At 42.5% G+C, this 18,474-nt stretch overlaps 1 protein-coding gene across 4 annotated transcripts in view; it reads right to left on the reverse strand.

Annotated features, from left to right (window-relative positions):
* GNA14 (G protein subunit alpha 14) overlaps positions 1-18,474 on the reverse strand; it is a 101,370-nt gene that overhangs the window by 39,585 nt on the left and 43,311 nt on the right. The window contains exon 1 of one of the 4 annotated variants that reach the window (XM_040988789.1): positions 1,412-4,717. The exons of the other annotated variants lie outside the window; for them this stretch is intronic. The gene's annotated coding sequence lies outside the window, so the exon portion shown is untranslated. Of the gene's footprint in view, positions 1-1,411; positions 4,718-18,474 lie in introns of those variants that run through there. 4 annotated transcript variants of the gene reach the window in all.

An 18,474-nucleotide genomic window follows, 5' to 3' on the forward strand; every position in this document is an offset into this window, starting at 1 on the left:
CTACTGAAAATTTCCCAACCCAACTACCACAGCCCAGCCCTTTGGTCACCACAGAGCATGTGACACTTGAGCCTTTGTCCCCCTAGCTTGCAGGACCCTCATCTCAGTGACACGGTTCCAGCAGCAAGCAGGGGAGTGGAGGGGAAGTGACGGCAAAGGAGGGCATCCTTCCACAATGATGGCGATGAGGAGGGCTACGGAAACTGGACCAAATCAAGAAAAGGATCTAAACGATTGCCTCGCCTGCCCCGAGTATAACATCTGTGCACACAGGAAGTACTCAGGGGAAGAAGCATCTGGAAGATGTGACTATAACTGCCGACAGCCTGGCTGTGTAGATTGCCTATGCCCAGTTACATACCGGAGGATGACTGGGTCCTCCCTGTTTCCGGCATCTATGAGGCTTTCTCACCTGATCCCCCGCAAAACCAACAGGCTGGCAGGGGCTCCAGGTCTAGGTCTCCAGGGGCTAGGTCTAAACTCACACTGAGACCAACAGCTGTCTTGCTGGGAACAGCTTTTGCTCCACACCAGCAGTGAGGAGCCTTGTGACTGGAAGGTGAATTTCAGCATTAGGTCAAACGGGTTCCCTTAGAGGTGCCAAGGAGTGCACAGCCCAGAAGGCTTTCCATTCTTGACCCGAAGTGCGAACATGTAGGAAATAAGAATAGTTTCCTTCCCATGTTCTGTGCCAGTTATCAGTTGGGAAACTGTCCTTCTCCAGGGAATTTTGGCTTCACAGTTTTCATATTTAAACCCGGGCCCGGCGTGGTGGCTCAGTGGTTAAGGTCCTCGCCTTGCACGCCTGGGATCCCATATGGGCGCCGGTTCTAATCTCGGCGGCCCCTCTTCCCAGCCAGCTCCCCGCTTGTGGCCCGGGAAAGCAGTTGAGGACAGCCCCAAAGCTTTGGGACCCTGCACCCGCGTGGGAGATCCGCAAGAGGCTCCTGGCTTCGGATCAGCATAGCATCGGCCGTTGCGCTCACTTGGGGAGTGAATCATCGGACGGAAGATCTTCCTCTCTGTCTCTCCTCTCTGTATATCCGCCTTTCCAATAACAAAATAATAAAAATAAATCTTAAAAAAAAAGAAAGAAAAGAAAACCCAGCCACAGCTGTACGTATGCCTCTGTCCTGCATGCTATTGTTGTAGTCAGCAACGGACTGTGTACATGAGCACCATCCTCCATGATGAGGACAGAGCTGAAAATGCCCACGATCTAGGATTTCCCAGTGTCTGCTGAAGGTTTAGATGCACCTGGCATTGTGTTAGTCACCTTACAGTAATATGCTGCACACAGTCCAAGACCAGGAGCAATACAAGCTGTACCGCACGGCCCAGGTGTGTACGTACACACGGCGATGTTTGCAAAGCCAGGAAATTACCCAGTAATCCATTTCTCACAACCTACCCTGCTGTTGAATGACAGAGGATTGCACTTTCAAACTTGCATCATGTCAGAGCCCCTAGCTGCTGCAAGTGTCCTCTATAATGTCAGTGGATGGCTTCTGGGCAAGGCACAGCCCCAAATGAGAATTTTGTTGTCCTTTTTTCTGCCACTATGCGCTGTGATCTCTCATCATGGGAGAAAGCAGTTTCTGTTCCAAGACTCCCAGCCTCTCCTGGGTCTCTCTCTGTAAAGCTCATCACAGAATCCTTTGTCTCCCTTGACCTACAAATGGCACTTGTCTCCCTTTCTAGAGTAGAAGCTCAGGTGCAGCTTCAACAGAACACGCAGGGTGTGCTGCTCTCTGGGCAGCCATGCACGCATAGCTGGGGGCCTGTTTCAAGGCAAAGCTCATCTTGACAGCTTGCAGCTTCGTGGTGGTGGTGGTGGTGGTGGTGGTGGTATGGATGTGCATCTTTGACCATGCTGGACTGGGACCTCTCCTGCAAGACATGTGCTTTAGGCTCTTGATTTCTAACGGTTTTCAAACCTCTCTCATCTGTGTACCTCTCTTGCAGATTCTTGGCACATCCAACTACCACCTGTATGATTATTTATGTTCAGCTTTTCTTTAAATGTGCTCAAAGGACCCATGGATGTCTTAAGTGAAAACGCAGTATTTGCCACAATGAAGCAAGATTTGTTTCAATTAAAAACATCTTGCCCATCACCAGTGATTTGGTTACCACATTTTGACAAGCATTTGACATAGGAATCATTGTCTTCTTCATGTGGGGAACTTACTGTTCCTCTTTTCAATGTCCAAGTAGATTCCCCTTTCTCTGGCAGCTTCCGAAATGCTACCCAGGAATCTCAACCAGATACCAAGTAACTGAAATCTGAGATGCATGTAACTGAAAGAGGGCCAATAAAATGTCAACACCCAAATCCTGAGCTCAAGATTTGAAAATGCAATATGAGGTTCAAGTTTCGACCTAATTTTATATACACAGAAAGGTTCACGGATGGGGATAAAACGTTGCTGTCAGGAGCCAGAAACAGAGGCCAAAGCAAAATAAATCCCTTCCAGCAGTCAGACCAAGGACACAGAAACAAAAACTCAATTGTTCTTAGTGTCCCTACAATCCAGGGCCAGGCTCCTGGGAGCCAAGGCATGGAGCTGGTCAAGTTTCACAGACCAGTAGAACCTTCCTGGCCTGTGGTGCTTTCTGCAGCTATCATGGGAAGCCACTGTTCCACTCCGTTTTTGATTGTATGATTTAAACAGAGCAAGGAGGGAAGTGAGAGCTGAAGCGGATACCGTTCAGAACATCAGTCACAGGATCTAAACGACCTCTGTGGCCAACAGACACAAGAGGGGAATGAGAAGGGCTTCAAATGATGTGTCAGAACGATCATACCTCCTCATTGCCCAAGACGGGTCTAATTTACACCTTCTGAACCAAGGTGATAGCATCCATTTTCATGCTCAGAAGCATCCTAGTGTGGACAACAGAGTTTGGCCATCCTACGGATAACTGGCCTCACTGTGGGAGGGGGCATCTTTACAGCTTCGTCAGACACTACAATTCCAACTCATTGCTTAAACACACAGTATAAGAAAACAGGTACAGCAGCCACCCGTGACACCAGCATTGCATGTGGGCACCATTTCATGTCCCAGCTGCTCCACTTCTGATGCAGCTCCCCGTGAAAGGCCTAGGAGAACAGCAGTAGTGGGTGCCCCCAAGTGTTTGGGCTTCTGTCACCCATGTGGGGGATCCAGAAGAAACTCCTAGATCCTTTTTGTACTCGGAGCCAGTGCTGGCAGTTGCAGCCGGAGGTGAATCCATGGATGAAAGATCGGCTTTTCCTGCTCTTTGTAGTTCCTTCAAATACACAAATCTGTTTTAGATTTTTAAAGATAATACACAAGCAGCCAGAGTTCCTATTCATACCACCTCCACATTAGAGGAAAACAGCTCATATTTTGAGTAAGAAAATTGTGGGAGCTGCTGACACAGTTCCTATATTGACAGCACCCTGGCAACAGAACCAGCTAAGCAACATAACCCAGCTGGCTGTGTTGTGACAGACAGTGGGAAAACCTAAGAAAAAGAGGTCATTTCAACCCAAAGAAATCTGGGTATGCGACAGTCACTATCTGTATTAATTATATCTTCAGTGACCTACTTATGAGGGAAAGCTTTCCAACAAAAGCCAGTCTAACGTAGCTGCAAGGACTAATTAAACACGCGAAGACATTCTTTTAGGGGAAAACATACTTCTTTTCCTTTTTTTGGTCAATCAGTAACTGGGATGCTGTGGTCATGCAGAGGGGCTCCTTTGCTGCTTCTCCAGGGCATGCAGCAAGCACAGAATTATCTAAGGACTATTCTCGTCTCATCCCAGTGTCAACCACGTCCCTGCGCTCCTTCTGAGATGGCTGGGGAGACGACTCTAGTTGTAGGAGACACAAAAGCTAAACAGAGAAGAATTTCCAAACAGCGATTAATAAGGGGAAATATCCCAAGATCTCCAAGGAAGGGAATTTGATGTAAAATGGGGTAAAATGTCTCTCCTCTCTGTACAGCTGACTTTCCAATATATAAATGTATATTAACAAAAAAAAGTCAGCGAACAGTCACAATCAAGAACCCTTGGTTGATGTTCCTTGATATAGCTGACCGCACATTCTCTGGCGACCATTTTCCTTCTCTTATTATTTTTCAAATTCTGGAACTTCTTGGATTCCTGGAGGAGCCATGCTTCAATTATTATGTTTCACAGGTCAAACTCTATAAAGAAGCCGTTCATTGTTTTTCTTCTGGATTGTGACATCTGGTCAACCACTGACTGACACAAACTCACCCTGAATGCATCACAGCCTGTCCCTACAGCGAACATCTGCTACAGACACACGAATTGGTCCAGGGACCAGAACTTGCATGCCTTATCAAACTCGTGCACCCACCCTCCAGTGACCAAAGTCAACAGCTTCCAGAGTGGGGTTAACACCCGTGGAGCACTCCCTTACTCCTCAAGCATGGTCAACTCTAGTTCCACAGGAGGAAATACAGAGGCAGACATAGAAGGGAATATGATTCCACTAGATGGGAGCAGCATCTTTGAGAAAGCAACAAATAAAAAAAAATTGGTGCCATTTCTGTGTTTTTTCCCCCACAACAGATAATCGTTTCGTTCTCTTGATATGTTTGCTGAAAAATATCTTCAGTCATTTAAGGAGGGTATTTGTATGGCCTTTACTATAAAGAAATTCAAAGTAACCAATGATTTCTAAAAATTCCATTGTAAAATAAAAAAATATAAGGCATGCATATTCTGGACAATTACTTGTTTGCTATTTTTTTATGCTTGATGGGGAGTTGGTGGTAAAAAAAAAAAAGTGAACCAATGTTGATACTTTTGAAAGACTAAGATGAGCAAAATCTGAGAAAACAGCTTGGAAAGAAAAACAGGAGGAATATGCTCAAGGTTTTAAGGCTTTTAAATCTTTGGTAAGTCTTTTGGTAAAAAAACTGAAGAATTTGTTGATACTTTTGGATCTAGAACTGAAAACTAACACTCAAGTCTGGGCCCCGCACTCGCTGTGCGGCAAGCACAGATTATTCCAAAGAGTTGAGCTGGAATCTTTGTTATGATATACTTGTAAAACTCACATTCCGCTCCTTTAAGAACATCAAGAACTCTTCACAAAGAATAATTATGCTCTGCTCTAATAAAGGAACCAGTTATGGAAGGTCCAATTCACTCAATAAGCAAGCACGGACAACCACTTCCAGAATGTTCTAGTATTATGTTCCAAGTTGCCTTGCGACATCAGAGAAACAATTTTAAAAGTTATTCTCAGGCCCGGCGCGATGGCGCAGTGGTTAAGGTCCTCGCCTTGCACGCCTGGGATCCCATATGGGCGCCGGTTCTATCCTGGCAGCCCGGCTTCCCTTCCCGCTCCCTGCCTGTGGCCTGGGAAAGCAGTCGAAGACCGCCCAAAGCTTTGGGACCCTGCACCCGCATGGGAGACCCTGAAGAGGCTCCTGGCTTTGGATCGGCATAGCATCGGCCGTTGTGCTCACTTGGGGAGTGAATCATCGGAGGGAAGATCTTCTTCTCTGTCTCTCCTCTCTGTATATCCGCCTTTCCAATAAAAAAGTAAATAATAATAATAAAAATAAATCTTTAAAAAAAAGTTATTCTCACCTTATCTTCGTTTTTAAATGCCCCAGAATTTACAGATTGTAGTAGCAAATCAGTCTTGTTAAGCGCTGCAATTAAAATGCTCACAGCACTGGCATTCTGATTTTCCAGCCAGCATCAAGTAACAGAAGTCTTGCCAATGAATGGAACAGTGTAACACAAAGCTACTGGGAGGAGATCAAAGGGAACTGAATGAGAATTTTCTAAAGGGTCATTATGATAACCCCAGTGAGGACTGCTCCTGCTCACCCAGTGCTGATGTGCCTGCTGAGACAACACACCCCAGAGGGAAAGGGGAAAGACAGGCCAAAACCTCAGACGAGCTTTACAGAGGCCAATTATTCCCATACGTCAACCAAGGGAGCCTCATAAATATTTAGCACTAACAAAATGGCAAAGTCTCCAATACTACTTGCTGTTTCTATTCTTCCAAACTCTAGCATGTGATCAATTCCTCTGCTCAAGCTGTCTTTGCTCAAGAGACAGGCAGGAACAGAGCCGACAAAGGAATTCAGCAGAGACTCGGCCATTTCCAGTGCTGCATCTAACATCTTCAAGAATGGCATCCGACAGTGTTGGGATTAGATCCTAATCATACGGTAAAGATAAATGAGATCTATATGGCACAGCAAAACACACTCCAAGCGAATCCCAGACATACACGCACAACCATGAAATAAACATAGTGCAAGAAGATTGAGGATTTGCTTAATACTGCATGGGGGGAATTCAGATGATTATAACAACAAAATACCAAATACATAATTAAAAGCATAACAAAGCAAAAATCCCAGTAAAGGTAGCTTTTCTAACAGATTTTACATTCTTCACATCCTGTTCTAATACAATTTATACTGCAAATTATTTTTTTAAAAATCCATAGAAAATATGAGAAGTGCAACAAGATGACTCACAAAAAGAAAATGAATGTGCATGTAAAAATTGGCTGACATCACTATAATGAGTGCAAATTAATACCATGACATACTATGTTTTATCTGCTACAAATATGAAGTTGACACAAAACCCAATGATCGTAGACTCATAGGGAAGCAGGTAGCCATGTGTATTTATTCTCATAGCAACCAGGATGGGACTATGCCAGCTTGTATCAGCCTTATTCCAAACATGTTATATCATTCCAACCCTCCACTTTTAGGAAATGCAACCAAAAGAAATCATCTAACGGTCATGCTATAAAAACGTTACTCCAAGAGGTTTACGGAAACAAACTTATCTTGCAACTCCATTTTCCAAAAACTGAAGTACTTTTCTATAAAATAGCAAAAGAATTAAGAGAAGATTCAATGCGTATCGATAGGAGATAAATGAGCTACTTACGGAGGCTCTCAATACCGTGAACACTATGATCAGGAAAATCAAGGCAGATGAACATACACTGACAAAAACGATGCTAACAGCAGCACAGTGAGTAGAGATACAATAAATAAAATCTACCTGGCTGAGAGGGCGTATCATGAGGGGTAAGATGGGATTCTTCCTCTCCAGTTCGAGGTCTACTCTTCACTGCGTGCCTACCTTCAAGTCTCATTTGGCAAATGGAAATAACAGCGTAAACCCTTAGTCAACAGCAAACACTCAATAACTGTCCTTTAAGATGAAGATGGTTCAGAAGGTTTTTCTAACGGTACACACACACACACACTTGAAAAAGTTTATGCAGAGGCACATGTTTGGTACAGAGGCTTAACCTCTGCTTTGGACACCTGCCCTTGCAAACACATACCGTGGGGAGCGCTGATGGCTGAAGTAGTTGGGATCTGTTAAACGCATGGGAGGCCTAGATTGAGTTTCTGGTTTTGCCCTGGCCTGAACCCAGTCTTCATAAGCATTTGAAGAGTGAACTAGGAGGCAATAGCTTGCTCCTCTTGTCTCTCTCCCTCTCTTCTCGAATAAGTGAAATTTAATAAAGGGAATTTTGCAAGGGAACCTACACATGGGCTTTGAAACTGTAAAAAAAAAAAAAAGACCTCTTAAAATTCTATTTTCCAAATTTGTTGAATTGCCTTTGGGTATCCACTTTTAATTTGGAATTATAGTCACGAAGCATTAGTAGCAATCACTAGATAATATTTGTTTATGCATAAGAAAGTGACAAAATCCTACACCTACTGGACTACAAGCATGTCATGTCTATCAGCTCTCAAAGGCTTAAGACATTTTGCTAAAAGCTAAACAGAAGTTTTAGTATCGAGATGTAGCATGGGTCCAGTCTCCTATTTATTCTGTCTTCGGGAAGAGCTTCACATCCTGTAGGCTATGTTCATACTATAGCCATCCATGTCATGTAAATTTCAAAACAATATTAACTATGAATCCTTCACTGAATATATTTTAGAGTCCCATGAGAGCTATATCAAAACATTCCCCAAGAAAACTTTTGGCTGAAAGGTCTATGTTCACAAAACGACGAACTGAACTGTGTCACATTTCCTTCCCGAATCCTTAGAAAAACACAAGCACTTGGCTCCAAATTGCTCACAGACATCAAGTTTATCATCCTGTGCTGGAAGCCAAGAAGGAATCTCATTCCTACTTTGACAATTGAAAAAACAAAATCTTGTACTTGAAATATGTATCTGTGAGGATGGTTTTGTTTAAAAAATGCAAATAGAGTGTCACTGTTTACCCATCTGATTAGCAACAATTAAAGAAAATGTTACTGGTGGATGTGTGGGGAAATAGGCATTTCTATGCATTGCTATTCAGGAAAATAAATTAGCACAGATACTGGAGAGAATTCAACAGTATTATTTGTAATAAAACACGCATATTCTAGATTACTATTAATTTTCGTGCATAATCATAATTATATAAGACAATGGTTCTTTCTAGGAGAAATGTGATCTAAATAAACTTCAGTAAAAGCTGCACATATACATTAGTGTATATTATATGTACATATATGTGTTTATTTAGAAAGAAAGATTATGGCTGATTTAAATGATGGGACAATTTAGGTAACTTACATACTTATAACTTTCCTATAGAATTGAAAACACAAATCTGCAGGAGTTCAGGAAAAAAGATGGCTCCCTTTCCATGGATTGCATGCATGTCTACTGGGAGGAACCGGAAATCACCCGACTCCGAACAAAGCATCTGTTATAAAGGAATACTTGGCAGCACTGAAAAGGAATGCACTTAGTCTATGAGCACACTGCAACAGCACAGGTGGAGAGCTGGTTGAGTGAAAAATAAGAGTGAGCTGCCAAATTAGCTCGAGGGCAGCATTGAAAAGCCCATTCAGAATGCACAGTTCCACAGCTGCATACGGGAGGGGTAGAGAAGGGAGCCGTGATGATGGGGATAGAAAGACAGAGGGCAGCGAGGTACGAGGGGGTCATGAGGGAGGAACAGGGCCCAGGACAAGCTCATAGATGTTGCTGAAAGTGCCCCATTCTGAGCACCGTGTCTCAACAAGATCATGATTCATTCATCTGTTCATTTCTTACTTCACAGATAAAATGTTCTAGAAAGGAATTCTATGCACCCATCACAAACTCAGTCACCCCAGGTCACCCCCAAGGAGTCAGAACACCACTCTATTTTTGTGCTAGAAGTTTCCAGGAACCCAGGCTTTCCCCTCTTTGGCAGTCCAGGCTAACCCCATTGGCTTGCCTTTTTACCCTCTTTTTTAATCTTTTACCCTCCTAACCCACCCCAGACTTCGCAAATTAGAAGCATATTTGCAAAGTAACTTGCTATGATTGAATTTGCCACATGTGCCTGCTGTGAAGTATTTTTTTTAAATAAAATTTTCTATTGCAACAGATTTACAGAGAAGGAAAAGAAGAAAATATTCAAGCCACTGGCTCTCTTCAAGTGGCCACAATGACCAAAGCTGAGCTAATGCAAAGATAGGAATCTCCTCCAAGTGTCTCATGTGGGTGTTGGGTTCCAAGAACCCAAACCACCCTCTCCATTGCTTTCCCAGACCATTAGCAGGGAGCTGGATGTGAAGCGGAGCAGTGGGGACACTGGTGCTCATGGGCAATGCTGATGTTGCAGGCAGAGAATTAGGCAATTGAGCCATGCTACCAGTCCCAGGATCCTTAAAAAAAAAAAAAAATCATGGTAACTAAACAAGTTAACAGGCCTTGGCCTTCTTGCAGCTCTGCATTTTGAAGTGAGCGATGGCCAAAATGGAGGTAAATCAGTGAGTCCCCGGGGCACCCCTCTACATTCAGCCCTCAATGGATGCCAAAGACACAGGCAATACGTGTACAATGGTACTTCAAAAAGTTTACAGAAATTGAAATCAAGAGATAAGCTTACTTTGATCAAAAAAAAAAAACAACTTGAAATCCATACAGTCTTTAAAAGGTTCACATAAAAAGAATATCACTTTAAAACTATGCATTTTTTAAAATTGCAGCACAATAAACTTACTTTTTAATTCCTCTTTCCATGAATCTTTTTAATTACTTCTGTATACATGGAATAAGCGAGAAGGGAGAGCAAAGGAGAATATAAAAAAAGGTTAAAACAGAAAAGCAACTCATTTAGTTGGCAGAGCCAGACCCATTTCCCAAATTTATTATCTCCAAGAACAGCTGAACCACTGGGACAATAACCAGGACACAGCGTACATCACAGTGGAATCCAAGATCACCTCCCTGCTTGTTCTGATGTGTTAATGTTCTAGCACAAGTACAGACATTGCGTTGAGCACCCTCACCCCATAAGAGCCCCAACCATTTCACCAAGAGCTAAGTGCTACAAAACCAGGAGTCTTTCTTGGCAAGAGATGAAACCCTCTTTTTAAAAAAAAAATAAGATTTATTCTATTACAAAGTCAGATATGCAGAGAGGAGGAGAGACAGAGGAAGATTCGATGATTCACTCCCCAAGTGAGCGCAACAGCCGATGCCACGCCAACCCGAAGCCAGGATCCAGAAACTTCCCCCGGGTCTCCCACAAGGGTGCAGGGTCCCAAAGCTTCGACTGCTTTCCCAGGCCACAAGCAGGGAGCTGGATGGGAAGTGGAGCTGCCGGGACCAGAACCAGCGCCCATATGGGATCCTGGCACGTTCAAGGCGAGGACTTCAGCCACTAGGCTATGCTGCCGGGCCTGAAATCCTCTTTTTTAATAACCTACAAAAATATGAGAATCTGGAGAAACGGTTCAAGAAAGCAGGCTCTGTGTAAGGCTGCTCCTGCTGCAGTGGGCCGAAAGATACAGTGGTTAACAGGTAATGGGGTCATGGGTGAAAACGCTCCCATCAACGGGTGAGTCACCGTTAGCTCCCATTACCATCCCAGACAAGCCCCAGTCACAAAGAGGAAACCAGTGCTTTCTCAAAGAACAGGTAGCAGTTGGCTACAATTTTATATTAAGAATTTTCAACCATATCTGTATGGGAGGCTGCATCAGAAGTTCCCACGGAGGTTGTTGGTAAAATTAGGACATTTGAGTAAACAGCAAGTCTAAATGGCTTTCCAAGGCCTTGGATTCATTGAGAACCATGGCCATGACCCCAGCTCCCAGTCCCCTAGCTTCCGTATGGTGCCACTGCATATTATTCTTAGCAGTCTCCATCTTCTGAAACCTGTAAGCTCTCCTATCTTCTGGGGTTTCCGTTAGGAAAGTAACATTTAACAAACCTTAAATCAACCAAGATATTTGAATGTAAACTGGATACAACAGAATATTCTGGAAATATTAATATCTTTAGGTGTGACAAGGACATTCTATTTATGGAAAAGGATCTTTCTAAAGAAAGATTTGGCGATGCCATGGCGTGAAGCCTGCATTAAGTCTTACACCATTCATAAAACAGAGAAAGTGATTGTCCAAGAAAAATCATGGTCATCCTTCTTTATGTCTGTAACCCAATAAGTAACTTTAAAGCATCTCATTTAATGATATGTCTTTCCTAGGGGGCACAGTTAGTGAAAATTGGGGTGGGTGGGCAGAAAGAACCTCTGCTGAGCACCTAAGCAACATGAAGCTTTGTATCAGGATGTTTTGCAAGGGTTAACTGGCTTTATCCCTTCTCTTCTCTTGAGCCTCGCTACAAGTCTGTTGCTCTCACCACTTGGACATAAACCAAAGCACGTATCTTCTCTCTGGATTCTTACCTCTGATACCACATTGCTCTGGCCTGAATTCTTTTTGCTAATAGGAAATGACTCTTGCTTCATTATTCCCATAAATTAACTGTGTAAAGTCTGATTGCTGGGTCTAGAATGCAGCTTTCCAGATGCTGTTTCCATGGAGGTTGGCCTACACACCCACTCCAACCAGTAGCATAATGGGAGGGAGGGGTCTCCAGCGGAGAAGGAGCTGACTCATGAAATATGGGGACGTGTAGACCAAAAGGATGCAAGGGACAGATCCAGTTGTTGTATCTGGAGAGATGATAGGTCTCCAGAATACAAGGGACTCCATACAGTGACACTTCAAGAGTGAGACCAAGCACTGGGGAGATTGAGACAAAGGTTGAGCATCCCTGCTTGGACAGAGGGCACAATGAAAAAGAGAAAAACTTTCCGCACCCTAGTATTTGAGGATGGTTTTGTCTCCTCTAAAGACCCCTACAAGATACATCCAAGCAAAGAGGATGAGGTGTGGTTATATTGATCAGGCCTGGTCTCACCTACCGTCTTCTATTGAGTCAAAATACCATCCTGGGCTAAACTTTGTTCCCTGGGATAAACAAATGCTCCTTTAGAGGTCTAACAGAGGCTTAAAAAAATCCTTTAAAAATGAGAAAAAATGACTAAGTTAGAAAATCATCCTAAAAATGTCATGCAAATGATACCAATTCTTAGCTTGGATACTTTTGTCTGTAAATGGATAATCAAAATGTATTGTATGCGTACAATGGACTATTACTCCGCCTTAAAAAGGAATGGAATTGATAGTACAATGTTTTTAGATTCCATCTAACTGAGCTAAACCAGACACAAAATGGCCAACATTATGGCGATTACATAGGAGATGCCTGGCTCAAACTGACAAACAAAAGGTAGAATGGAGGTTACCAGGAACTGAGGACGTGAGGAGAATGAAAAGTTACTGCTTAACAGACTTCCTTTGGAATAAAGAAGTTTCTAGTTTGGATAGCGGAGATTGTTGCATAACATTGCAAAGGTAACTCATGCCAGTACACTGCACCCTTCAAAGCAGTCAGGCCCTTTTGATGTGCATCTTGACACAATTAAAAAATTATGCTTGTTAGGGTTCTCCTATCAGACTAGCACTCAGCAACTAAATTCGATTACTTTTTCCTTCAGCTGGCTCACTTGTGACTACACTAACCAATATATACTCCATCTCTTCTCTTCTAGCTACCTGGTTTCTAGCAAGCAAACAAGGCACTATGGTGAACCTTTCTCTCCATTACTTCACCCCCTGCCTTTTTTGGGGAAAAAATCCATGCAACTTGTTACCTACTAGTTCTTTTCAGAAGGTTTGAACTAGCAAGTTTCAATCCATACTTTTCTGTTCTTTGGAGTTCCCATCTAAGATTTAGAATTAATTCCCTCTCATGTATCTTGAGTCTGTAGATATTTCTGGAACAGTTGCTTCAGGGATTTCATTAGGAAGTGCTGACAATAGTAGAAGGGTAAAATCATAGTTAACATCATGGACTCAAAAATTTTGCACAGGAGCTCAACAATGGGACTCTGAGATGAGTAACATTAAAAGGTTTGTGTAGAGGTTTGAAGAGAAAAAAAATCCATCATTCCTCCTCTCATGGAAATGACCTGAGTAGCAAGGCACAAGACAGCCCATCCTTTACATGGTGCCAGGAGGTAGTGTGTAACAATGTTAGGGCACAGCCAGGAAATGCTATGGCAACTGTGGGGAGAAACAAAGTAGATTCTACCTGGGCTTAAAAACACTGAAGCAGCTGAGTGAAATGAGGCAGAGGATTTAAGAGCAAGGAAGGCATATCAAGAAAACAGGAGGACAGGATCCCAAATGATGCTTACGGGGTAGGGTGGAAAAAAGTCAGCCAGCTGGTACAGAGGATTTACTCAAGGCACATGGAAAAGGGAAGCTGGGGTCCAACTGGTGAGGTCACCAAAGTGGTTCTGATGACTGAAGCAAGTCTACTTGGTCATATGGCGACAGTGCCTGGGCTAGGGAGCACCTGCTCTCCATCAAGTCTCACTGGAAAATGTGTAATATTAAACCCTATACTTATTTCACACTCGATTTAATCTGCACTTTCAACTACATTATACCTTATACCTAAAATTTTGAAAAGGTAAGATCAGCTCACTTCATGCTTTACTTTTTGCTTATATTTCAAAATGAAATTCCAATGAAGCCCTTTCATTTCATAACTGGGTTCCCTTCTATGCTGGCTCACTTTAAGGGGCTATTTTCCTAAGTCGATGTCAGATCATGGGTCCTCCCATAGGTCTTAACTAGTTTATTCTAGACACATGCACATTTAGTCCCAGGATCAAAATTCTTGACTTGTGGGAATCAACATGGGGTACCTGCTACCAAATGTCTACCCACTTTAGAGTCAGTATGAAACCAACCCAGCATTTGGGCTGCTCAAACCAGTGTAGCAATTCAGTGGCAGGAAAGAGTCATGACTTCACAGCCAATATAAACCCAAGAACTAAATCCAAATGGGGCAGAGGATCATTTAGTTGGGGTGTATTCTCAGCTGAACAATGGAACCTGGCACAGTCCCATTTTTCTCTTCAGAGCTCCCGCTATAGGTTATCATGAGGAGAGAGGCACAGAATTCATGTCTGTAGGATGTGAATTTGTTTCCATGGTGACAAGCGAGCAGGCCTTTCAACTCCAGAACAAATGGAGCATTCTCTAAACCAAACAATGTGGGGATGTTTTCAAGACAGAAAATGGCTATAATTCTGAACAAACACTGATTTATTTCATCTGTAACTACAGAAGAGGTCAATGATGTAGAGATGTTCACATCCTGAACCAACACTGACTCAGAATATAGTGTAAAATACACCTGATTCTCAGAGGGGCTTATCTTGTCACATGAAATTAGGTTGCCTTCAGCCTCAAAGGAACTCACCAACAGCTTTCAGGTAGGATTCCAGCAGGAAGAGAAACTTATTCTCGTATACAAAACTTTTCCGATGAGTGCAATTGAAGTAGTACTTTCTAAATACCAAGGACACTTGAGTTCATGTTTTCAAGTGGTATCAATGAGCTCATGAATTCAAAGAGAACCCCTTGAGAGACTATAACCCTTCATTTCATGAACTGCCTCTCAGACAACCTTAATGTGAAGTACAGCTTTGGGGTCCTGTGGCAATGTATAAGCATACAACAAGTTTGTGGAAAATGGAAATAAAAGGTAAGTTGATTTTGGTGCCAAAATGAATTTAAGCCCATGCATAATTTTGCATAATACACAGTTCTGAAATCCATCTATATGAAGAGGTCTTCAAACGGATACCGAACTCTGCACTGTAATCGTTATCTTCTGATTTCATTTCCATGAATTTTCTAAAATATACTTGTGCATAATATTGGGAAAAAGTATAAAATATCTCCAATAATTTTCATATTGCCAAATACTGAAATGTTGTGTGTTGGGTCATTTTACTTTTATTAATGTAACGATCAGAGAGTATAAAATCATTAAATGGCCCTCATTTTTATTGAATGACTTATCTCTAAGTATAGACATTTAGGCTATTTTTAGCATATGTGGCATTATAAAAAAATACTACAGTGAATGTTACTATACATCAGTGGTTCTCAACAGGGGCTGTTGGGAAACAATTTTGTCACAACTTCAGTATCAAGAGAGGGAGGGATGCGGCCACTCCTGCAGTAGACTGGACAGCATCTCCAGTGGTCTACATTCAAAATATCAGTAGCAATGAAGCTGAGACACCTGCTAGGTAGGCATCCTTGCCCACAGGTGGGAGTGCTCCTCCAAGGTAGGTCTTAGGGCATGAAACACTCCCAGATCTCTCCAAACTGCTCTCCACGTAGACAGCTCGACCACACTTCCCATCAGCACGACCAGAGAATATTCAACTTAACATCTTCTCAAACAAATAAACCCAACTGGACAAGTCTAAAGCCACCAAATGACCACTAACCATGTTAATCTCCATCACCACATGAAGGGGGATGTAACTTATAGTCCCAGGGTTTAAGCAACATTTCATTCACAGCATCATGATCCTGTAATAAAAATTGCCTTCTATGGTCCCAGAACATGATACACTTTGGGTCCAACCATTCTGAATTTATAGCTAACTAGCATAACTCTGCTTTTCAGCCACTGCCAGAATCTTTAAGCTTCAATAATCTCAAAAGTTATGCTAGTAAGAAATTACTTGCAATTGTCATATAGTCAGCAACTTGAGGTTCTTGGAGTTTCCCTGTAAATACAATACTTGGCATGACTTTCACATGTAGCAACTGCTAACACGACCCCAGTGTTCTCAAGCAAGTGGTTGCTTTTAAACATACCACATGCTAAAGCATGATAGGTGATTCTGCCAGACAGATCAATAGGTAGCAACACAAGAGTCCTTGTTAAAATCTGTGGAACGTGCAATTAACATAAACATATTTTGGTGCAAAAAATCCAAAATTCACACATACAGCGGCCTTCAAAAAGTGCATACAAATGTGAATTGTGCTGAAATTCTGAGATAAAGGTGCTTTGGTCACTGCCGTGAAAACCAAATGGATCACCCATTCATTCACCCATTTCATTTATCATGGGGAACAGTATTCCATTCTTTCAAAAATCCGGTAATGCTTAACTTTCCACTGTTTGCATCCTAGGAGAAATGGTTGACTTAGACAACAAGCCTGTTCAACATTTTTGATCGTTTAAGTCCACTGTAGTGCATCATCAGTAAGCCAAACATTTTATTATAAATATATTAATTCACAATACACTGTACAGGAGGCTAATACAGTTAGTCTTGATTTTCTTCCTTATAATAATGTTCTCTAAAAACCTATCTGAGCTTAAATTTAACAACAGCGACCAAAGTTTAGTATTATATTACATTAAAATAGAAACTCCATTTCTGGGACACAAAACAAAAATGCTTTAACTGCAATGACATCTTCTAGAAATAGTTTATTGTTATTTATTTTACAAGCATCTAAAATGTTTACATAAATGTTTATATACTTGTTATTTCAAAATAAACTTGCTATATTAACCACAAAGCATACTGTAATACGTTAGATGACACCAAAAATAAGCAGAGAAAAGAAATAATGAATTTATAATTTGTCATCAAAATAACTACTTTTTAACTCCATTTTCCATGCACTTTTGGAAGCACATTTGTATAAGTCTGTTACACAAATCCAGAGGTGAAATTTATATGAAATGTACTGTTCCCATATATTTTCATATTACTTAGTCTCATTGGGGAAGATTATTTACCCTCTCCAATTTCCAATTTTCATATTTGCAAAGATGCAAACTTCAGCTCTCCTGCTCATGTGCCAAGTTCCTTGTAGGACTTGTAAGTGTCAGGTCCTCTATAGCTCCAAAGGTCATTAGGGAAATTGTGCCCTTTCGCCGACCCTGCACTCTGACCCTCCTAACACAACCTTCACCTTCTGGCAATGAACCTCAATATCGACTTCATTTCAGGCATAAATGAAAGCAAGCAAAATGTGATGACTGCTTGACAGAAATTACAGTTAGCTTTCACTAGTCACTTTTCCCACATTTTTTCCCAAGGATTTATTTTATTTTTATTGGAAAGTCAGATATACAGAGAGGAGGAAAGACAGAGAGGAAGATCCTCCATCCGACGGTTCACTCCCCAACCTACTGCAAAGGCTGGAGCTGCGCTGATCCAAAGCCAGGAGCTTGGAGCTTCTTCCTGATGTGGGTTCAGGGTCCCAAGGCTTTGGGCTGTCCTCAACTGCTTTCACAAACAGGAAGCTGGATGGGAAGTGGGGCCTCTGGGATTAGAATCGGTGCCCATATGGGATCCTGGCACCCTCATGGGAAACTTGGAAGAAGCTCCCAGCTCCTGGCTTCAGATCGGCTCAGCTCCAGCCATTGTGGCCACTTGGGGCATAAACCATTGGACAGAAGATCTTCCTCTCTGTCTCTCCTCCTCTCTGTATATCAGACTTTGCAATAAAAATAAATCAATCTTTAGAAAACTAAATGTTTAAAATTAAAATCCTAGATAACGCAAGTAAGAGTGGGAAAGAGGAAGTGGGAGAGCCCAAGGTGAGAAAGGCTGCCGAGCTCCCTAAGGAGATGGTGTGGTCTTTCCTGTTTACTTTTAACTTCAGCTCCTAGGAGGAACCTTGGCACACCGGGCGTAATTTAAATACTGGATGAAAGAATGTAAGAGAAAAATAGTTATCCAAGTGAAAACCTAAGGGATGAAGGTAAAACATGGATTCAGAAGCATGATCGAGGCCCTGGCCAGCATGTGGCATTGGCTCCACTAGTGTGCTGTGTGGACCTGCTGCCCACCGTCATTTGCGCAAGCTACAGACTGAGCTGGCCTGAGGCATGCAAGGCAGAGTGGGACGGGAACCTCTCAACCTCTCGAAGACTCATCATCCACCAAGCTGGGGAGAAGGCTGCAGAGGCAGCCCAGCTACGGCCAGCTCTCTCCTTATGGAGGGAACCAAGATACAATTCAGATATGGGCATTACACTTGAGAAACCCCTCATGGGAGGCAACATGGAAAGACAATGTTATCCAGGCCTGAGATCAGCAGGGGCCTCTGCAAGTGCTACCTTGATGATTTCAAGGTGGTACTGCAAGTCATGTTGGTTTTGCTAATGCCTGGGCAGGAAGAGCTTTGATGAGAAATCCCAGCCCTGTGTATTCCATCTCCTAGTTTGTTCATGGGCTCCACTGCTCCAGAAGCATTTGAAGTT

This window comes from Ochotona curzoniae, unplaced genomic scaffold, assembly GCF_017591425.1.
Source record: "Ochotona curzoniae isolate NIBS_2020 unplaced genomic scaffold, NIBS_Ocur_1.0 contig_50, whole genome shotgun sequence".
Lineage (NCBI taxonomy): Eukaryota > Metazoa > Chordata > Mammalia > Lagomorpha > Ochotonidae > Ochotona > Ochotona curzoniae.